The sequence below is a fragment of the Cetorhinus maximus genome, chromosome 6, assembly GCF_964194155.1.
Source record: "Cetorhinus maximus chromosome 6, sCetMax3.hap1.1, whole genome shotgun sequence".
Lineage (NCBI taxonomy): Eukaryota > Metazoa > Chordata > Chondrichthyes > Lamniformes > Cetorhinidae > Cetorhinus > Cetorhinus maximus.
In genome coordinates, this window is record NC_135884.1 from 85,127,226 (window position 1) to 85,151,635 (window position 24,410).

Consider the following 24,410-nt stretch of genomic DNA (forward strand, 5'->3'; position numbering starts at 1 on the left):
TCCAGGTTATGTTGGTTCTCCACCCAACAACAGATAAATAGACTTATACAGACCAAGTCTGATTTAAAAACAATTCACAGATGATAAAGTTTTTTAGGATTACAAAAGGGTTCAACAGGGTAGATGTAGAGGAGATGCTTCCACTAGGGGCCACAAATATAAGATAGTCACTAATAAATCTAATGGAGAATTCAAGAGCATTTTTTTTAACCAGAGGGTGGCTAGAATGTGGAACTCTCTACCACAAAAGGTACTTTTGAGGTGAATAGCATAGATGCATTTAATGGGAATCTAGATAAGGAATAGAAGGTTATGCTGATATGGTTAGGCTAAGGAGGCTGGGTTGAGATTCACAGGGAGCATAAACATCAGCACAGACCAGTTAGGCGTAAGACCACACAGGACAGGGAGATGCCGACGTAATTCTGAGTCTAAACAGTGAGTACCAGTTGAATAAGACTGTGGCAGGAGACACATGATAAATATCACAGAAAAGTGTCATCCTGTTCTCACTCAATGTCCCTCGGCATGGAAGAAACATTGAGCTCAGGGAATAAATTCCAGGGGGTGGGGAGGAAAGCAGTGCAGGAGAGGTCAGAGTCAGAGGAAAGGAGATTGATGGAGAGGGCAGGGATTGTAGTTCTGAAGGAGGTTACAAAGGGTGGAACAGGATTATGAAAATATTTCATAAATGTTTCTTTCAAATATGTTATTGGGAGACCAGGAGCCACTGTAGAAAAGGACAGGGATCATGGGTGATCAGAGCTTGTTGCAGATTTTTTTCATTCTTTCATGGATGTGGTGTCACTGACAAGGCCAGCATTTGTTGCACATCCTTAACTGCCCTTGAACTGAGTACCTTGCTAGGCCATTTCAGAGGGAAATTAAGAGTCAACCACATTTCTGTGGGTCTGGATTCACACGTAGGCCAGATAAGGTAAGGATGGCAGATTTCCTTCCCTGATGGACATTAGTGAACCTGATGGGGTTTTACAACAATCAATAATAGCTTCATTGTCAACATTACTGAGACTATGAACATACAAAATAGGAGAAGTAGGCCATTCAGCCCCTTGAGCCTGCTCCATTATTCAATAAGATCATGGCTGATCGGTTTGTGTTTTGAGTTCTGCATTCCCATCTAACCCTGATTGCCTTGCCTAACAAGAATCTATCTACCTCAAAAATATTCAGTGACCCTGCTTCCACTGCCTTCTGAGGTAGAGAATTCCAAAGTCACATGACCCTCAGAAAAAAATTCTCCTCATCCCTGTCCTAAAAAAGTGACCCCTAATTTTTGCCCCCTAGTTCTGGACTCACCCACAGGAGGAAACATCCTTTCCATGTCCACCTTGTCAAGACCATTCAGGATCTTATATACTTCAATCAAGTCACCCCTCACTCTCCTAAACTCCAGAGGAAACACGCCCAGCCTGTCCAACCTATCCTCACAGGACAACCTGTTCATTCCAGGTATCAATCTAGTAAGCCTCCTCTGAACCACATCCAACGCATTTACATTCTTCCATAAGTAAGGAGACCAAAACTGCATCCAGTATTAGTGATGTGGTCTCACCAATGCTCTGTATAACTGAAGCATAACATCCTTACTTTTATGTTCAATTTCCTTTCGTAATAAAGGATAACATTCCATTAGCCTTCTTGATTACTTGCTGTACCTGCATACCAACTTTTTGTGACTCATGCACGAGAACACCTAGATCCCTCAGCATCTCTGGATTCTGCAGTCGTTCTTTGCTTAAGTAATACCCTGCCTTTTTATTCTTCCTGCCAAGTGAACAACTTCACATTTTCCTACATTATACTCCATCTGCCAGATTTTTTGCCCACTCACTCAACCTATCTATATCCATCTGCAAACTCCTTATGTCTTCTTCACAACGTACTTTCCTACCTATCTTTGTGTCGTCTGCAAATTTAGCTACCATACCTTCGCTCCCCTCATCTAAGCCAACGATGTAAATTGTAAAGAGTTGGTGCCCCAGCACAGACCCCTGCAGGACTCCACTCGTCACATCCTGCCAATCAGACAAAGACCCATTTATGCATATCCTGTTTTCTGCCAGCCAACCAAACCTCTATCCAGGCTAATACATTACCCCCTACACCATGAGCTTTTATTTTCTGCAATAACCTTTGATGTGGCACCTTATCAAATGCCTTCTAGAAATCCAAGTACAGTACAGTACAGGCTGCCCTTAATCCACAGGATGTTACTCCTTCAAAGGACTCTAATAAATTGGTTAAGCATGATTTCTCTTTCACAAAGCCCTTTCTAAGTACCCAGCTATAACTTCTTTAATGATCGACTCTAACATCTTTCCCATGACAGACATCAAGCTATCTGGCCTATAGTTTCCTGTTTCTGCCTCCCTCCCTTTTTGAACAGAAGGGGTTATTTTTGCTACTTTCCAGTCTGATGGAACCTTTCCAGAATCTAGAGAATTTTGGAAAATTAACACCTATGTACTACCTCATTAGCCACCTCTTTTAAGACTGATGAAGTCCATCTGGACCCAGAGACTTGTCAGCCCACAACTCCATCAATTTACTCAGTACTTCTTCCTTGTATTTTCACCAATTTCCTTTCTCCCCTCCACCTCCTGATTTATAACTATCACTGGAATGTCTTTTCATATCCTCTATAGCAAAGAGAGAAGCAAAATATTTGTTCATTTCACCCATTTCCTTATTATCTACTATTAACTCCCCATTCTCACACTCTAGAGGACCAACATTCACTTTACCTACTCTTTTCATGTTTAAATACCTAACAAAATTCTTGCTATCTGTTTTTACATTTCTAGCTTGCTTCCTCTCACCTGATTAGCCTTTTAGTCATTCTCTGCTATTCTTTATATTTTGACCAATCATCTGATCTGCCACTCACCTTTGCACAGTTATATGCTTTTTTTCTCAAGTCTGATGCTTTCCTCAACTTCTTTAGTTAACCACAGAGGTGGGGTCCTCCCTTTAGAATTTTCCTTTACAGTAGGAATATACTTCACAGAATCACACAGCGCAGAAGAGGCCCATCGAGTCTGCAGCGACACGTGAGAAACACCTGACCTACCCACCTAATCCCATTTACCAGCACTTGGCCCATAGCCTTGAATGTTATGATGTGCCAAGTGCTCATCCAGGTACTTTTTAAAAGATGTGAGGCAACCTGCCTCCACCACCCTCCCAGGCAGTGCATTCCAGACCATCACCACCTTCTGGGTAAAAATGTTTTTCCTCACATCCCCCCTAAACCTCTTTCCCCTCACCTTGAACTTATGTCCCCTTGTGACTGACCCTTCAACTAAGGGGAACAGCTGCTCCCTATCCATCCTGTCCATGCCCCTCATAATCTTGTACACCTTGATCAGGTCACCCCTCAGTCTTCTCTGCTCCAATGAAAAAAACCCAAGTCTATCCAACCTCTCTTCATAACTTAAATGTTTCATCCCAGGCAACATCCTGGTGAATCACCTCTGCACCCCCTCCAGTGCAATCACATCCTTCCTATAATGTGGTGACCAGAACTGCACACAGTACTCCAGCTGTGGCCTCACCAAGGTTCTATACAACTCCAAAATTATCTCCCTACTTTTGTAATCTATGCCTCGATTGATAAAGGCGAGTGTCCCATATGCCTTTTTCACCACCCCACTAACATGCCCCTCCACCTTCAGAGATCTATGGACACACACGCCAAGGTCCCTTTGTCCCTCAGAACTTCCTAGTGTCATGCCATTCATTGAATACGTTCTTGTCAAATTTCTCCTTCCAAAGTGTATCACCTCTCACTTTTCAGAGTTAAATTCCATCTGCCACTTATCTGCCCATTTGACCATCCCGTCTATATCTTCCTGTAGCCCAAGACACTCAACCTCGCTGTTAACCACCCGGCCAATCTTTGTGTCATCCGCAAACTTACTAATCCTACCCCCCACATAGTCAAGCTATTGAGTATTCTGAAAAATCCCCTTAAATGTCTGCCACAGCTTCTCTATTGATCTATCCTCTAGCTTAGTATCCCAGTTCACTTCAGCTAGCTCAGCTTTCACGCCCACATAGTTGCCCTTATTTAAGTTTAAAATACTAGTCTTAGACCCACTCTTCTCCTTTCATATTGGATGTAAAATTCAATCATATTGTGGTCACTGCTACCAAGGGGTGCCTTTAGCCTGAGGTCATTAATTAATCCTGTCACATTATACAATACCAGGTCGAATATAACCTGCTCTCTGGTTGGTTCCAGAATGTGCTGCTCTAAGGAACTCTCTCAAAAGCATTTTATATTCTAGATTTATTAATTGAATTTAAATTCCAGCAGCTATCATGGTAGGATTCGAACCCATGTGTCCAGAGCAATAGCCTGAGCCTCTGGATTACTAGTCCAGTGACATTACCACTACACCACCACCTCCCCCTGATTGGAATCTATGCAGCTGAGTTTTAGATGATTTGAAGTTTAAGAAGGGTGGAAGATGGGAAGCCAATCAGAAGGGCATTAGAATAGTCAGCAGGAGGTGACAAAGGTATAGATGATGGTTCCAGAAGCAGATGGGCTGAGGTAAGATTGAGCAATATTACAGACTGGAAGTTGACCATCTTGATGGGGAGGACAGGAGATCAAAAGATGCAGTCAATTAGAATGCTGGGGTTGCAGACAGCTTGGCCTAACTTGGGTGTGGAACTGGTGGTAAGCTGTTGAAGGAGGCTGAAGATGATAATCTTCCCAATGCTTAAGTGTAGTAATTTACTAATTATCTATATGCGAGGCAATGCTGGATGTTGTCAGCATACATGTAGAAGCTGACCTCGTGATGTCAGTATACATGTAGAAGTTGACCTCGTGATTATGGATGACATCTCCAAGGGCCAGCACATAAGTGAGGTAGGGGATGGGTCAAGGACCAATAGGAGATTCCAGACAGCAGTGGGGGGAGAAGTCATTGCTGGAGATACACTGAACACAATACAATGGTAAGAGTGCAACCAAGTAAGAACCTGATCTGGGCAATGGGAGAAGGTGTAGCAGGGCGATGGTCTGGACGGCCATGTCAAAAGCTCTAAAGAGGTTAAGATCACCCAGTGAAGAGAATCTTTGAATGGTTTAGGGCAAAAGCATTGCCTGCTCTCTGGAAAAGGATTCACAATGTAAGACTGGTGACTATAGTTTCACCAACAGTAACAATCAATTTTGTAACCAAAACCACATACATACTCCAGCCAAGCATCATTACAATTTTTCAGGTTAGGTGGTGACCGGCAAAGGGAAAAGCTGCTCTAAATCATTAATTTAAAATTTTCTCTACCAAAGGATCTTGTATGTACTGGACACTCAAAAGCACCTCTACTATGACACACTCACAGGTACCTTGCCTTGATTTCCAAAAGACGGTTATTTAACTATGGAAATTCAGCACAGAAAGCTTAGGATACTGCAGAAACACCATGCCAATATGTCTCTTCTTCATTGTCTTGCTTAAGAACTCACTTGGCTGCATTCACATCTATCCAAATTGTAATCAAAATATCTCGAAGATCCCTTGTGAACATATGACATTATGTTGAAGACACAAATACTACACCTTAGACATTAAGCTGCTTCCCCACTTGTGTTTACTAAAGATGGGTTTGGGTGTCCTGTTCAGTGAAACCATTGAGTTGTAGAATGAAGAATTTCTCTGCCACCCTTTCACCCAAAGCTGGTGCTTTAAAACAAAACAATAAAATACACAGGGCACACTCAATCAGCTCCTCACTGAGCTCCTGATTCAGTCACATTGCGATGGGGAGGCACTCAGGGGAGGGCGAAGAACAAGGCTCTTCCACAGTTCCAAGATCGAGCGGCATTGGGAGCAGGCACTTCCTATTCACTGGGCCACAGCTTTCAGCGCATCAGTGAAGGTGGGGTACGACAACTTGGTTTTACATAGTGCCTTTCTAGCAGTGAGCATTACCAGACTAAATTTGACAGCAAGCCACATAGAGATCTCAGGACACAGGGAACCAACAGCTTGGTCAAAGAGTTAGGTTTTAAGATTATCTTAAAGGAAGACAGAGGCAGATATAGAGAAGTGGAGAGTTTAGTGAGGGAATTCCAGAAGTTGAGGCCTAGGCAGCTAAAGGCACAACCACCAATAGTGGAGCAAAGGAAACAGATGTGGAAGAGGCCAGAATTTGAGAAAGGAAATTAAACGGAATAACTTGACAACCTCACAAACTAAGCAAGACACCAGATATGAGATACATGTAAACAATTAACCAGAGATTACATTTTTCAGAGACCTACATTCTGCTCCCCAAAGCTATACTAAGTAGGGAGGGCGCAATTAATTTCATATACATCTCCTCAAATTCACAAAACTCTGTGCATCTCATTGGATGTTGTCTCCTCCTCTTCCTCAAACATCAGGGATTTTTAAAAGGATTCATCAGGAAACAATACATTGTGAAAACCTGAAGACTGAGCAATTACTTCAAGATTTCCAGCACAATGCAAAGAAGAAATTCTCAAAATCTCAACCTAAATTTTAACTTGATTTACATCAAGTATGATCAATCCACTTATGCAACTCAAGCAAAGCCTGACATAGTCATATTCACCAAAAACATACCTTTCAATCAATATACCAGACTCCTCTATCACCATCTCTGGGCATGGCCTGTCCACTGACAGGACAGAACCAGCAGATATGGCAGAACAGTGGAATACAGTCATGAAGGAGTCACTCTGAGACTCAACATTGGCTCCGAAAATCATGAATTCTCAAAACATCAGCTCAAATATGGGCAAAGAAATCTGCTGATTATCACCTAACACCCTCCCTCAGCTGATGATTCCATACTTTCATGTTAAAGACCATTTGGAAGAAGCACTGAGGCACAGAATCTGCTATCCATGGGAGACTTCAATGACCATTATCAAGAGTGGCTCGGTAGCACCACCGCTGACCAAGCTGGCCAAGTTCTGAAAGATATCCTGCAGACGTCAGCATACAAGTCGCTCCTAAAGCCTTGAAAAATCTCTCCAAAAACAGGGATCTACTTATAAAGAGTATAAAAGTGAAAAGTGAATCGCCAGCGTGGGAGTGGGTGGTCACCGTTTTGAAATGTAAATAAAAACACACTGGTAATTTATATTAATATGGCATAGTTTGAATAAATTAACTGTATTAAGATACTTTCACCACAAAAGACAAGGCTGAAGGGTTTGCATCCATCTTCAGCCAGAAGTACCACATGGTTGATCCACTTCAACCACCTCCTGAGGTCCTCAGCATCACAGGTGCTAGTCCTCAGCCAATTTGATTCACTCCATGTGATATCAAGAAAGGGCTGAAGGCACTGGATATTACAAAGGCTATGGGCCCTGAAAACATTCTGCTTCTAGGGCTGAAAACTTGTGTTCCAGAACTAGCTCCATTCTAAGCCAAGCTGTTCCAGTACACCACTGGAATCTACCCAGCAATGTGGAAAATTGCCCAGGTATGTCCTGTCCATGCAGGACAAATCAATCAGGCCAATTACTCCCAGTCCACTCCCCATCATCAGCAAAGCTGATAGTGCTATCAAGCAGCATTTACTCACTGATGCTCAGTTTGGGTTCTGCCAGAACCACTCAGTTCCAGACCTCATTACAGCTTTGGTCCAAACATGGACAGAAGAGCAAAACTCCAGAGGTGAGGCAAGAGTGACTGCCCTTGGCATCAAGGGGTATAAACAAAATTGAAGTCAATGGGAATCAGGGGAAAAACTCTCCACTGGTTGGAGTCATACCTAGCACCAAGGAGGATGGTTGTGGTTCTTGAAGATCAATCATTTCCGTCCCAGGACATCACTGCAGGAGTCCCTCAGGGTAGTGTTCTAGGCCCAACTATCTTCAGCTACTTCATCAATGACGTTCCCTCCATCATAAGGTCAGCAGTGGGGATGTTCATTGATGATTGCACAGTGGTCAGTACCATTCATGACTCCTTAGATATTGAAGCAGTCCGTGCCTGCATGTAGCGTCACCTGGGCAACGTTCAGGTTTGGGCTAATAAGTAGCAAGTAACATTCATGCCACAAGTGGCAGGCAATGACCATCTCCAACAAGAGTGTGTCTAACCACCTCCCCATGACATTCAATGGCATTAGTATCGCTGAAGCCTTACCAGTGACCAAAAACTTAAATAAAACAAACACTGTGGCTACAGGCGGTCATAGGTTGGTATTTCTGCAGTGAGTCACCTACTGACTAACAAAGCCTATCCGCCATCTACAGGGTAGGAGGGTGGTGGAATCCTCCCCACTTGCCTGGATAAGTGTAACTCCAATAACACTTAAGATCAACACCATCAGGACAAAGCAGCCCACTTGATTGACACCTCATACATCACTTTAGACATTCACTCTCCCCACCCCTGTCACACTGTGGCAGTGTGTAACATCCATAAGATGCACTGCAGCAACTCGCCATTCCTTCACTATTGCTAATAACCTAGAACTCCCTAAGAACAATGTGGGTGTACCTATACCACAAAGACTGCAATTGCTCAAGGTCATCACCACCTTCAGAAATGCAATTAGAGATGACAATAAGTGCTGGTCTTGCCAGCAATGCCCATATCCCATGAATGAATGAATGAAAAAAACTACAAGTGCATTAGCTAACTGGATTGCAGTGTGCTTCAGCAATGGGAAGCAGGTGGTGATGGTCAGTGGGGAAGTCTGAGTGGGAGGCATGGTATGACAAGAGTTTTGGTTCATCTGTTCACATTATTATATGGAGGTAAAGGAAGACCTTCATTTATGCAGCACTTGTCACAACAGGATGTTCCAAACTGCTTTACAGTCAATGAAGTGTTGTCACTGGTGTATTGTAGAAAACACAGCAGCCAATTTGCACACACCAAGCTCTCACAAACAGCAATAAGATAACTGAGTAATCTATTTTCAGCTGTTGATTGAGGGATAAATATTGGCCAGGGCACCAGGGAAAACACCCCTTCTCCAAAGTAACGCCAATTTTACATCCACCCACGGGGTTAGCTAGGACCTCGGTTTTACCTGTCACCTGAAAGACGGCACCTCCGAAAATGCAGCACTCCCCCGGTACCACACCTAGATTTTGTGTTCAAGTCTCTAAATTGATGCTCAGAGGAGTGTTACCAACTAAACCATGGCTGACAATGCCTGTGCATATACATAAATTATTGTGACACCACCTTATGCACCAAAGAGAGAAGAGATTCTTGGCAGCATTCAAATGTATCTGGACTAAATTAAGTGGATAGTTTAAGGAAAAGTTGGGTTTTAATGCAGATGGACAGACAGTAATAATTAACTGTTGTAAAGGACTGAGTGTTCATGAGCATAGTAATTATTCAGTTGACCAAGTAATTAACAAGGCTCTCCACATACTTTCTTGTTGCGTAAAAGGGAAACAAATTTGAAAATGCTGAACAAGTTACTAACTGTTCTTGTTCTAATTGGTTAGTGAACTGAAAGATCGCAATTTCACCAGTTATTGAAAAGACATGACTGGAGATTTTGTTCAAAGCAGAGAACGGCTTTCTGTCAGCAAACACAGACAAGAATTGACAACAGAAATTCTTCAGCAGAGTCCAAACCCTGAAACCAAATGTGCAATCCTCCTCCATCACATCCAAGCTGCTAATTGCTGCAATTAAGTCAACTCCAATTTAATTAACATTTTTAGAACTATCTAGAGAAATGCTTTATGTTGCTACTGGACTTGGTAAAATGTGATGATCTAACTGCATTGCTGGATGGTTGCCACTAAAACATCATTATAGTTTAATGAAGTCCAAGTGAGAACACTGTTGGTGCAGGTGGCTGTAAACACAGATATGACACCCAATATAAATAGAATAAAATTTACACATATTGACAGTTTTATGGCACTTAAAGCCTTTTATTGAATTTTATGTCTGAAATATTTGTGATCTGCAGGTTACAAAGGAAGATGGTACGGAAGATGCTTAGGGTCATATATGGATAAAATACGCAATAATTGAGGGAGGTTTGGTATTTGGGACTACAGTGTAGTAATTGAATGGGGGTCAATTGAAGGTCTGGAAAATTTGGGGGAAGGAGGCAACCATGCATGGAGGAAATAGATGATGCAAACTCGCATTTCCTCCTCTCTAAGAATTGTATGAGTTTAGGGCTTTGGGGCATCCCCAGTGCATGTAATGGAGGCAAGCCTGCTTTCTGTGCTATTTAGTGTGGAGGTCTTTGACTTTGTCTGGGGAGGAAAGTTTGTTCTGCCTGTTCACGCTGCAGACGAGGGAGAAAATGCAGCTGACATTAGGTCCTGTCTTACAATCTCGAGTGACTCCCATGGACTTTATGAACATCTCCACTGGCTAGCGGTGGCTGGGGGAAGGGGGAGGTAATGTTTACAGAAAAATTGTTAAAAAAGAAAATAGCATTTAAAAATAAAATATGTTACACTCATCAAAACCTGGGATGCACATCAACTCAGCTAACTAATATATCTTATTTACCCAATTAGAGACATAATCCAGCCTAAGGTTCCAGTGCTTTACCGGAGGAGTGTTGCACTGTTGGAGGCGTGTCTTTCAGATGAGATGTTAAATCCAGGCCCCAGGCTTCCCTTCCAGGTGAACATAAAAGATCCCATGATACAATTCAAAGAGTAGGGGTGCTTTCCCCTGTTCCTGGCAAACGTTTATTCCTCAACCAACAACGTTAAAACTGATTAGCTGGTCGTTATCTAATTGCTGTTGGTGGGAAGTACTGTGCACAAATTGGCTCCTGTGTTTCCCACATTACAACACTGACTACTCCTCAGAAAGTACTTCATTGGCTCTAACCTGCTTAGGGATGTCCTGAGGTTGCAAAAGGCACTGTAGAAATTAAAGTTCTTCCCTTTAGATCTAAATAACAGTTGATACCATGGAACGAATATCGAGGCCAATCTCACACACACAAAGAAGGAGCAGAGGTAGACCATATGGCCAGTCAAGCCTGCTCCGCCATTTAATACGATCATGGTTGATCTTGGGCTTCATCTCCACTTCTCATATCCCTCGATTCCTTGACAGACCAAAAATCTGGCTATCGCAGCCCAAACTGTATTCAACGATAGAGCATCCATAACCCTCTGGACTAAAGAATTCCAAAGATTTGCAACCCTTTGGGTGAAGAAATTTCTCCTCATCTCAGTGATAAATGATCAGCCTCTTGCCCCGAGACTGTGACCCCTTGTTCTGTATTCCCTGATTAGCGAAAACAATCTCCAGCATTTATCCTGTCAAGGCCCCTCAGAATTCTGTAGGTTTCAATGGGATCACCTCTCATTCTTCTAAACTTCAGAGAGTATAGACACAATTTACTCAGCCTATCATAGGACAACACCCTCATCCCAAGAATTGATTGCTACTTGTTAGAATAGATGCACTTGAGGGGAAGCTGGATAAACACATGCAGGAGAAAGGAATAGAAGGGTATAGGGTAATCGATACAGAGTGAGATTAAATCTAGTTCCATACATCATGCTACGGATAGGAGGGGGGTTAATTTAAACAACCGTGATTTCTCCTCTTACCACCCATCTGCAAACAGAAATGTGTTTTTTATTTGCTTCTTCCTTTATAAGCGGCGGCAAATTTCGCAACCCCTCAGTTTTGATGTAATCCGATTTCTATTAATAGCTCCACAGCAAACTCCTAATAGGATGAACTAAAAAGGTTTAGTTTATTTGCACACACTCAAAACACGGGAGGGGGATCACCACGTGGCCCCGAGTACTCATACGGTAAAAGAGGGATTGAGAAAGAATATTTACAGAGCAAAGATCACAGAGAAAAGAATTACTGTTTCACACAAGTCCAGAGCCAGAATCAAAGTCCAATGAGGTATTCCTTCACAGAGGTCAACTGGATGAAAACCAATGCTGTATAATTCACTTTTCCAGTAGAGTTGGCTATACACGAGAAGGTACGCAGACAAAGATGAATCAGTCTGGTAGGCGATGATGCAAAAGTTCCAGTAGATGGGGCCAGATATTCAATCTGGGCGGAGCCCCTTTTCTCTGCTGCAGCTTGTATATGTTAAAATGGCAGATTGAGCTTTGCAGTACAGCAAGGCAATATAACTGGTTCCACCAGCTAAAGATTCATGTCACTTAACTCCCATCTCTTCACAGTGTCTTTGACAAAGGGCTTGTATCCCCTGTCTGGGTTCCCAGATGGTTAAATGTTCCAACTATTAAGACTTGAAAGGAAGGTTGTGGGGTCTTTTACCCCAGCAGACGAATAGGCTCCGGTAGGCCAGGCCTAGCTTGTGAAATGTAGATTGCCTTTGTATAGTTCTCTTTGAATTTGGACTCTGTGGCCCACAGGATGTCATTAGGGTCTCTTCAGAGATAACGAGCTGTAAGTTTTTGAAAAACTGACAGATAGCTCCTTTTGTTCAAGGGTCAAGGACAAAGATAGCTTCAGCTATTTTAAAAGGTTTTTGTCCAGTTTTTAAGATTTTAGAAATTAGCCATATTTTTAAAAAATATATAGTGTGAGGTCTGAGACCCCTGACAACCACGATCTACATGTACAGGAAAAGAGAAAATCTGCAGGGCTATGGGAAAAGAGGAATGACATGAATAAGAGAATCAACCAGGCTTCACGCTCCTGATTGCTATCCAGTAATGTATTGTAGAGTGATTGTGTATGGGTTCCCTCCAAGGACAGTATCAGGTTCAGCTGTCATCCCCCCAACCTCTCCCCACAGTTAAACACACCACCAACCCTCGCTGTGCAGGTTCATTTCAACATCAAGCCACTGGGAATGAGTGACACTGCTGCATACAAAGCAAGCAGAAATTTTAACTTTAAAGGCATTTTCTTCAACTTCTTTATTTTTCTGAAGAATCCCAGTTGATATGTGAGCCATGAATCACTGCTCATCCTGTGAAATAGTTCCTCCTCCACTAGGGAACAGTGTCAAAGGGCTTTCATTTGAACATTTATACCAATACAACACAGGAAATGAGTGTACAATTAACACAAAATACTTCCGTATTTCATCAGTGTACACTTTGTGTAATCATTACCCTAAATAACTCCCTCAACAACCAATAGCAAATGTGTAGCCCACATTACTTCAGCCTAACATTGAGGATCTTATTCTTAGTGCTGGTTTCTTTTGCATCGTGCGGAAGAACATGTGCACTGGGTCCTTACATGTATATTGCAGAAGTTATCTCCCTTAACCCCAGCTGCAGAACAGTAATCCTGAGGATCTTTGGTGGTCTTCTCCCCACGAAGCAATCGCTGAAGGGTGGTACCAGCTGTCACTGCACAGCCCACATGCATGCAGCATGGCCAACAAGTATCAGGAAAGGAGGTGCCAAGTAGCTATTATAGTAAACTGTCACACTGGTAGTCACTGCAGGGCACAGGTTCTCCAACAGAGACTTGCAAAGCCAGATTGCCATCTCTCCGGGGTTGACTATCTTGTGATAAAAGCAAAAAACTGCGGATGCTGGAAATCCAAAACAAAAACAAAAATACCTGGAAAAACTCAGCAGGTCTGGCAGCATCGGCCAGTATCCTCTCCACAGATGTTGCCAGACCTGCTAAGTTTTTCCAGGTATTTTTGTTTTTGCTTTGACTATCTTGTGCACTGATAGGACAGGATCCCAAGGAGGTCAGATCTTTTGTATGTTTGTGCAGCTATAGGAACATTGCAGGAGGCAGCCATTTGGCATATGATGTCTGCGCCAGTTATTTTAAAGAGGAAAAAAGCAAAATACTGCGGATGCTGAAAATCTAGAACAAAAACAAAAATACCTGGAAAAACTCAGCAGGTTTGACAGCATCTGCAGAGAGGGATACGGTTAACAATTCGAGTCAGAATGACTCATCAGAACTAAGGAAAAATAGAAGAGGTAAAATATAAGCTGGTTTAAGGGGTGGGTGGGACAGGTAGAGCTGGATAGAGGGCCAGTGATAGGTGGAGATAGCCAAAAGATGTCATAGACAAAAGGACAAAGAGGTAGTGATATTAGCTAAGGAATGTGCTAATGGGACATTAAGGGTGGAAAGCAGGACGAGCAAGGGACAGATAGCCCTAGTGGGGGTGGGGGGGGGGAGGGGGTCGAAATAGGCTAAAAGGTAGAGATAAAACAATGGATGGAAATACATTTAAAAATAACGGAAATAGGTGGGAAAAGAAAAATATATAAAAATTATGGGAGAAAGGGGGATCAGAAAGGGGGTGGGGATGGAGGAGAGAGTTCATGATCTAAAGTTGTTGAACTCAATATTCAGTCCGGAAGGCTGTAAAGTACCTAGTCGGAAGATGAGGTGCTGTTCCTCCAGTTTGCGTTGAGCTTCACTGGAACATTGCAGCAGGCCAAGGGCGGACATGTGGGCATGAGAGCAGGGTGGTGTGTTGAAATGGCAAGCGACAGGGAGGTCTGGGTCTTGCTTGCGGACAGACTGAAGGTGTTCCGCAAAGCGGTCACCCAGTTTCAAAGAGGAATCTAGTTAGTTCCACTCCCCTGTTCTTTTGCATATCCCTACGACCACTACTGAATCTGTATCCACCACCCTATAAGGCAGTGCATTCTAAATCCTAACAACTTATTGCATAAAAAGCATTTTTCCTCATTTGCCAAGGACCTCAAATCTGTCCCCGGTCAGCCATTGAAAACAGTTTCTCTATATCTACGCTATTTAAATCCTTCATGATTTTAAACACTCCTTAGCCTTCTCTATGGAGAAAGCACCTCGTTTCTGGTGCCAAAAAAATTACTGGAATCGCGGTATTGACAATGTTTTGGAATTTAGGACAGTGGGTCACCAAAAAAACGGAAATCCATTGTCATGGAGGATTTCACTCCATCTAACTGGACTACACCACGGTACAAGGATTCCCCACAACAACATTTCACAAAGCATCTTGAGTGAACATATGTATACAGCATTGAGTGGGATTTGTTTCCAGTGAAGCTGAATCAACAGCCTGACTCACTGGCTGACGTGCGACTGCGCACAGTGAAGGGAGGGGAGTAGAAGCTTTAATCCTCAGTTTGAATCTTGCCTCATGGTCCCTTCACTCCAAGCACTGAAACAAATGTCAGTTTAAGTATAAGGTCAAAACGCAAACTGGAGAAACAGCACCTCATCTTCCAACTAGGCACTTTACAGCCTTCCGGACTTAATATTGAGTTCAACAATTTTAGATCATGAACTCTCTTCTCCATCCCCACCCTCTTTCCGATTCCCCCCCCTTTTTTTCCCAATAATTTAAATAGATTTTTCTTTTCCCACCTAGTTCCATTATTTTTAAATGTATTTCCATCCATTGTTTTATCTCTACCTTTAAGCCTTTTTTGATTCCTTCACCCCACCCCACCCCCACTAGGGCTATCTGTACCTTGCTTGTCCTGCTTTCCACCCTTAATTAGCACATTCCTCAGATAATATCATCATCTTCAACACCTCTTTGTCCTTTTGTCTGTGACATCTTTTGGTTATCTCCACCTATCACTGGCCCTTTATCCAGCTCTACTTGTCCCACCTCCCCTTAAACCAGCTTATATTTCACCTCTCTTCTATTTTTACTTAGTTCTGTTGAAGGATCATTCGGACTTGAAATATTAACTGTGCTCCTCTCCGCAGATGCTGCCAGACCTGCTGAGTTTTTCCAGGTATTTTTGTTTTTGTTTTGGATTTCCAGCATCAGCAGTTTTTTGCTTTTATCTTAGTGTTTAATTGACTGCCACTTCTCTTCAAGGAATGCCTACCTTGAAGAAGTATTGCTCTTCTCTCCGTCAGGATTTTCGTATCTCTCTTTTGCCTTGTTCAGCTTCATTGCTTTCCATTTCTCTCCTGGTGTTTGACAAGGTATTTACTAAAACCCGCTTTCACAGCCATATTTCCTTCCTCAGTGACTGTCTCCGTCTCCGACTTACCCCACGTGGATTTCAACTGAAGTTCCATCCCTCATGTTTCGAACCCACCCAGGATTACAGGTATCTCCGGGACATACAATGCTCCTCGGACTGCTGTTCTCGTCACATTCTGAGATCCACACTCAGTGCCATGCGCCACCATATGAACACACTCGACCTCTCCCTCCAGCAACACCGCCGCACCCTTTTTCAAAGCTGCACGTGCCCCCAGTTTCATTTTATTCTTCGTCTCATCCGACGCCTCAACAAGAAACTTTGTCTCTTTCTTTTAGGTGCAAGGGAACGCAAGCTCCAACAACTCATCGACACCAACACCCATCCAGGACCATCCACCCCTGCCTGTCCCTCTGTCCCCATGCCGTCTTCCAATCCCAGCCCCGGCCGTGTATTCACCATACCCCCTGACCTTCCCCTCTCCGACGCTGAACGTTCAGTGCTCAGCAAAAGACTGAGTTTCATACCCTTACGCCCTCATCTCAATGAATTTCGGGCTCGCCACAATGCTGAACTCTTCTTCCGCCGCCTTCGTCTCCATGCTCACTTCTTTGGGCAGGAGTCCTCTCCCCGTTCAACGGATCCTTTTACCCACCTCCAATATTCTCCCTCCACCTGGACCCCTCCCTCTGGATTCTTACCTTCTCTTGATCTTTTCCTTGAGAACTGTCGGCATGACATTAGTCGTCTCAATTTCTCTGCTCCTCTCACCCACTCTAACCTGTCTCTCTCTGAACTTGCTGCACTCTGTTCTCTCAGGTCCAACCCTGACATTGTCATCAAACCCACTGACAAGGGTGGTGCTGTTGTCGTCTGGCGCACTGACCTCTATCTCGCAGAGGCTGAGAGTCAACTCGCAGACACTTCCTCCTACCTCCCCCTGGACCATGACCCCACCACTGAACATCAAGCCATTGTTTCCAGGACTGTTACTGACCTCATCTCCTCTGGAGATCTTCCCTCCACAGCTTCCAACCTCAGTCTCCCAACCTCGGACGGCCCGCTTCTATCTCCTACCCAAAATCCACAAACAGGACTGTCCTGACAGACGGATCGTGTCAACCTGTTCCTGCCCCACGGAACTCATTTCTTGCTATCTTGACTCCATTCTCTCTCCCCTTGTCCAGTCCCTTCCCACCTACATCCGTGATTCCTTTGACACCCTACATCATATCAACAATTTCCAGTTCCCTGGCCCCAACCACCTTCTCTTCACCATTGACGTCCAATCCCTCTTCACCTCCATCCCCCACCGGGATGGTCTGATGGCTCTCCGCTTCTTCCTCGAACAGAGGCCCGAACAATTCCCATCCACCACTACTCTCCTCCGTCTGGCTGAACTTGTTTCACACTGAACAATTTCTCCTTAAACTCCTCTCACTTCCTCCAAATAAAAGATGTGGCTATGGATACCCGCATGGGCTCCAGCTATGCCTGTCTCTTTATGGGGTATGTGGAACATTCCTTGTTCCAGTCCTACTCTGGCCCCCTCCCACAACTCTTTCTCCGTTACATCGATAATTACTTTGGTGCTGCTTCATGCTCTCGTCTGGACCTGGAAAAATGTATTAATTTTGCTTCCAATTTCCATCTCTCCATCATTTTCACATGGTCCAACTCTGACACTTCCCTTCCCTTCCTTGACCTCTCTGTCTCAATTTCTGGTGATAGACTGTCCACCAATATCCATTACAAGCCTACCGACTCCCACAGCTACCTCGACTACAGCTCCTCACACCCCGCTTCCTGTAAGGACTCCATCCCATTCTCTCAGTTCCTTCACCTCCGTCGCATCTGTTCTGATGATGCCACTTTCAAAAACAGTTCCTCTGACATGTCTTCCTTCTTCCTTAACTGAGGTTTTCCACCCACGGTGGTTGACAGGGCCCTTAACCGTGTCCAGCCCATCTCCCGCGCATCCGCCCTCACACCTTCTTCTCCCTCCCAGAAACATGATAGGGTCCCCCTTGTCCTAACTTATCACCTCACAGGCCTCTGCATTCAAAGGATCATCCTCCGCCATTTCAGCCAACTCCAGCATGATGCCACCACCTAACACATCTTCCCTTCACCCCCCCGGCGGCATTCCGCAGGGATCGTTCCCTCCGGGACACCCTGGTCCACTCCTCCATCACACCCTACACCTCAATCCCCTCCCACGGTACCTTCCCATGCAACCGCAGAAGGTGCAACACCTGCCCCTTTACTTCCCCTCTCCTCACCGTCCAAGGGCCCAAACACTCCTTTCAAGTGAAGCAGCATTTCACTTACACTTCCCTCAATTTAGCCTACTGCATTCTTTGCTCCCAATGCAGTTTCCTCTACATTGGAGAGACCAAATGCAGACTGGGTGACCGCTTTGCAGGTCTGTCCGCAAGCATTACCCAGACCTCTCTGTTGCTTGCCATTTCAACACTCCACCCTGCTCTCCTGCCCACATGTCCGTCCTTGGCTTGCAGTTCCAGTGAAGCTCAACGCAAACTGGAGGAACAGCACCTCATCTTCCAACTAGGCACTTTACAGCCTTCCGGACTGAATATTGAGTTCAACAATTTTAGATCATGAACTCTCTCCTCCATCCCCACCCCCTTTCCGATTCCCCCCTTTTTTTCCAATAATTTATATAGATTTTTCTTTTCCCACCTATTTCCATTATTTTTAAATGTATTTCCATCCATTCTTTTATCTCTACCTTTTAGCCTTTTTTGATTCCTTCATCCCACCCCACCCCCACTAGGGCTAACTGTACCTTGCTTGTCCTGCTTTCTACCCTTAAATAGCACATTCCTTAGATAATATCACCATCTTCAGCACCTCTTTGTCCTTTTGTCTGTGACATCTTTTGGTTATCTCCACCTATCACTGGCCCTCTATCCAGCTCTACTTGTCCCCCCACCCCCCCACAACCTCCTCCTCCTCCCCCCCTTAAACCAGCTTATATTTCACCTCTCTTCTATTTTTACTTAGTTCTGTTGAAGGGTCATTCGGACTCGAAATGTTAACTGTGCTTCTCTCCGCAGATGCTGCCTGACCTGCTGAGTTTTTCCAGGTATTTTTGTTTTTGTTTTGGATTTCCAGCATCCGCAGTTTTTTGCTTTTATCTAAGTATAAGGTCATTTTGTCAACCTGAGTATTTGACATGGTGAGGCTGATGATGGTCAGCTACTCAAACAGCATGAGAGTGTTGGCAATATTGTGCCCTTTGGAATGATCAATATACAAACAGAAAATGTTGGAGAAGCACAATGTCTGAAGATAGAATTACAACATTGAAATAGGCCATCGAGCACAAGTGGTCTATGCCATTGTTTATACTCCTCTGCACCCTTCTCCCTTTTCACCGCCACCCCCTCCCCACCCCCCAACCATTTTATCTCACTCTGTCAGCATATCCTTCTATTCCTATCTCCATGTACTTATCTAACTTCCCCTTAAATTCAGGGGCAGACTCATGAGTCTGGAGGAGCAAATCTAAAAGGTCACAACATAAGCTGCCTTCCCTGCCGTGTAATCCCAGCATTTTCCAGGTTTTTGTTCCTCCAGATCAAGTTTTTTTTCTTTTTTAATCTGCTGTATCCTTACTGATTAGTTTTCTGAGCAACTCATTCAAATCCTAGTATTAACAATCTCAGCACTATTCGAGGTTTCTATTTCTTAATGAATGAAGGAACCTGCATTTCTGTAGCACCTTTCACATCCTCAAGATGCCTCAAAGCGATTTATAGAAAATGAATTGTGTTTCAAATGTAGTCAGTTGTTTTGTTGTCCAAAGTGGAGTCAATTTGTGCACATCAAGATCCCACAGCATTCATATATAAAATAATCTGCTTTGGTGCAGTTAGTTAAGGAACGAATGTTGGCTTACACATCAGGAGAATTCCCCTAACACCTCCTACCAGAGTGTCATTCATCTGAACAAGCCCATGGTTAGTCCATTTAGCATCTCATCGGAAAGATAGCATTCTCCAACACAGCAGCATTCCCTAAGTACTGCACTGAGATCATCAGCCTAGATTACGCTCTCAAGTCTCCATAGTGGGACTTAATTCCACAACACTTTGACTTCAGAGGCAGAGCATTTCCATTAAATCACGGTTGAAACCTGTCAAAGGCAAGATTGATCCACTCTTGCTAAGTGCTATAGTTTGGATTCAGGTAGCTCATCCTCATGGGTGAGCCCAAATAGCATCAACAAAAATGTTCAACAACAATAAGCATCCACAGCCAAGTCTGACACTGCCCTCATGAAACATCATCAACTTATATTTATATAGCACCTTTAATGTAGTAAACCACCTCAAGGCACTTCACAGGAACATTATGAAACACAATTTGACACCGAGCCACAGAGATATCAGAACAGGTCGTAAAAAGCGTTGTCAAAGAGTTAGATTTTAAGGAATGTCTTAAAAGAGATGAGAGGTGGAGAGATTTACAGAGGAATTCCAGAACTAAAGAGCTAGGCAGCTGAAGGCATGGCCACCAATGATGGAGCCATCAAAATAGAGGATGCACAAGAGGCCAGAATTACAGAAGCGCAGAGATCTGAAGGACAAGATTACAGAGACAGGGAGGGCCTGGCCATGGAGGGATTTGAGCACAAGGCTGAATTTTAAATGAGGCAATGCCAGGCCAGGAGTCAGTGTAGGTCAGCATGCACAGGTGATGGGTAAAGGGGACAGGCCGTGCAGATGTTGCGGCAAGAATTTGGGACCATGATCCATCGCTTCCTCTCGCCTGCTCAGTAGACACCAAGGCAATTCATTAAAGGCTGAGAACTTCCTGTTCAGTATGGCTCAGTGCCAGACATTGTTAAACTTTTATTACTTTGAACAACGGGGTGCGGCCGCCCGTCGGGCAGCGGGGTGCGGCCGCCCGTCGGGCAGCGGGGTGCGGCCGCCCGTCGGGCAGCGGGGTGCGGCCGCCCGTCGGGCAGCGGGGTGCGGCCGCCCGTCGGGCAGCGGGGTGCGGCCGCCCGTCGGGCAGCGGGGTGCGGCCGCCCGTCGGGCAGCGGGGTCCGGCCGCCCGTCGGGCAGCGGGGTCCGGCCGCCCGTCGGGCAGCGGGGTCCGGCCACCCGTCGGGCAACGAGGTCGAAAGAATAGAGCAAAGCAGGTGACCTACTTGCCCAAAAAATATTTCCCTTGGGTTTAGAAGATGAAAGGGCAAATTAATTGAGGTAGTCGAAGTGTTAAAAGGATTCACTACAACAGATCCAGAGAAAGTATTTTCCCTGATAGGGTAAATCAAGAACAAAGGGTCATATTCTTAAAATCAAAGCTAGAAAATTCAGGAGTGCAATCAAAAAGCATTTTTTCCACACAGAAGATAGTGGAAATCTGGAATTCTTTCCCTCAAAGGCTGTAAATGCTGGGAGACAACTGGAGCTTTCAAAATTGAGATCAATAGTTTTTTTGCTGGCTAAGAATATCAAGGAATATATAGCCAAGGCAGATAAATGGAGTTGAGAAGTAGATCAGACATGATCAAACTGAGTGGCAGAACAGGCTCGAGAGGCTGAACTGCCTATGCCTGTTCTTGGGTAATTGAGCTCCTTTCGCCTGCTCATGTGTTTGAAGGCCAGCAGCACTCTCACAGCTTTTAAACAAAAAGGCCTCGTAGCAAACAAGCAGCAGCATTGCTGTTACCATGGCGTTCACCAGGGATATGAGGTGAAGAGCCAATGCGTGACAGTGAAAATGGAAAAGTAGACATAGGAGATATGGGTGAAGGCGAGGGGGGAGCAGAAGAAAGTAAAATCTGGATTTCAAGATAAGTCACACCAATGTGCTAGAATTTATTGTATGGGACTTCTGTACAAATAATGTGCACATGTTTTATTTAGGCTTGTAGTGCTCTCAGTTCACAATCTCTTCTCCCAGCTCTTCAGCTTAAAGCATGTGGTAACCGATGGAACAAAGAGACAGGAAGTAGTATATGTGATAAAAGCAAAATACTGCGGATGCTTGAAATCTAGAACAAAAATCTAGAACAAAAACAAAAATACCTGTAAAAACTCAGCAGGTCTGGCAGCATCTGCGGAGAGGAAAACAGTTAACGTTTCGAGTCCGAATGACCCTTCAACAGAACTAAGTAAAAATAGAAGAGGTGAAATATAAGCTGGTTTAAAGGGGGGTGGGACAAGTAGAGCTGGATAGAGGGCCAGTGATAGGTGGAGGTAGCCAAAAGATGTCACAGACAAAAGGACAAAGAGGTGTTGAAAGTGGTGATATTATCTAAGGAATGTGCTAATTAAGGGTAGAAAACAGGACAAGCAAGGTACAGATAGCCCTAGTGGGGGTGGGGTGAAGGAATCAAAAAAACTAAAAGGTAGAGATAAAACAATGGATGGAAATACATTTAAAAATAATGGAAATAGGTGGGAAAAGAAAAATCTATATAAATTATTGGAAAAAAAGCGGGGGATCGGAAAGGGGGTGGGGATAGAGCTCATAATCTAAAATTGTTGAACTCAATATTCAGTCCGGAAGGCTGTAAAGTGCCTAGTTGGAAGATGAGGTGCTGTTCCTCCAGTTTGCGTTGAGCTTCAAATTAGTGACGGACAAATCTTTAAAGGCTGAACAACAAGGACAAAAATATTCACTAGAAGAAGTAACTCAGGAAGTTATGCTGCCATTTAAGAGTTAGCACACTAAGGTGGAAGTTCAAGTCTTTTGAACTGACCTGCAATAAAATGTTTGAAGAGGTACTCTCTAAATTACCCATGTCCTTTGTTGGTAGGGAGGTGTATCCTATTATAGTTCCCCCGATCTGACAGGAACTTTGGCTCCAATGACAGAATGAGGTTTAACATTAGAAACCTGGCATCAACTCAAGTGAACTTCCAAATAAATGGCTGCCCCCCTACTACTCCTGAGCAATAGTTTTGATGCAGTCTAGCAAGATGACAAAGACACAGGTGCCCTCCCTTTAAAACTCAGTTGATTCAACAGGAAGGTAGAAACAGAAAGGGGTCATTCACCCTTGAGCCTATGTCACCATTTAATCAGAACATGGCTGATCTGTCTTAACTCCATTTTCCTGCCTTGGCTCCACAATTCACGTTATCCTTATCTAATAAAATCTCAGCTTTGAGATTTTCAATGGACCTGCAGCCTCAACAGCTTTTTGGAGGACAGCGTTCCACATTCCTCTATCCTTAGCAGAATGCCCTTTCCTCGTAGGAAGCCTTTTGCAGAATTGGGGGTGTATCTTCCAATGCAGTAGGACTCCCCTCCACAGCCTCAGGCGACTGATATATCCGCGGTGAGCTTGCAGACAAGTCCTATCAGATTGAGGCAGGTGTTTTTGTTGCCACATCAAAATGGGGTCAATGACCTCCAAATTTGAGCCAGCGGCATGGTGGCGCAGTGGTTAGCACCGCTGCCTCACAGCTCCAGGGACCCAGGTTCGATCCTGACCTTGGGTGTTTGTGTGGAGTTTGCACGTTCTCCATGTCTGTGTGGGCTTCCGCCAGGTGATCCGGTTTCCTCCCACTGTCCAAAGACGTGCTGGTTAGGTGGACTAGCTACGGTAAAGTGTCCCCAACTGTGTGCGTGTGAGAGTGTGCCCTGTGATGGACTGGTGCCCTGTCATGGGTGTACCCCACTAGTGCCCATTGCCTGTTGGGATAAGCTCCGACTCCTCACGACCCTGAAATGGGTGAAGCGGTTCTGGAAAAGAGTGAGATTAAACGTTCAAAAAAAAGAGTTTTGTCTCATGCCAGCACCCTGATTTGCACAGTCAATCACTGGGCTTTCGCAATTCAAAACGAACGAGCATCCCTGACATCACCACAAGAAATAAGTGTGCTGCTGACACACTTGCTGAAATACACCCAGGACGGTGGTACTGAAGGTTGCCAGCAGGAGACCCAATGGTAGGGGTGCAGTAGGACACATTCTTTGCAAATTCCCCACCCAGAAATTAAAAGATAGAAGATCCCTCTGATCCAAACCAGAGACACGCTCTCAAAATACAGGCAGACAGACCTGACCCCACCCTAACACCCTGTCACCCAACTACAAGATCAACTCAAATATATCCGAGTCTTATGTGCAATCTGCTCTCCTAACCCTCATCTTTGGAGCCCTCATCCTTTTTAAGTCCAGATCAATAACAAATGATACATAAATAGAAATCTGCACGCTTTTCAAAAAAAAACCATTACAAGGAATCAGAACAATTCCAACCTTGTTGTCCCTGCAAAGTTCTCTTCATTAACATCTGGGGACTAGTGCAGTGTGTAATACCCACAGGATGCACAAAGACAGTAAACGTATGGAAATACCAACACCATCAGGTTCCTCTCCAAATCACACACCAGCCAGCAAATATATATCACTGTTCCTTCATCGTCGCTGGATCAAAATCTTGGAACTCTCTGTCAGCACTGTGGGAGCAACTTTACCAGAGACTGCAGCTGTTCAAGGTGGCAGCTCACCACCACCACTT

The 24,410-nt window shown here is 44.3% G+C and overlaps 1 protein-coding gene across 3 annotated transcripts in view; it reads right to left on the minus strand.

Moving 5' to 3' along the window:
• Nucleotides 1-24,410, minus strand: part of vac14 (vac14 homolog (S. cerevisiae)) — a 353,410-nt gene that overhangs the window by 325,215 nt on the left and 3,785 nt on the right. The window lies entirely within an intron of this gene.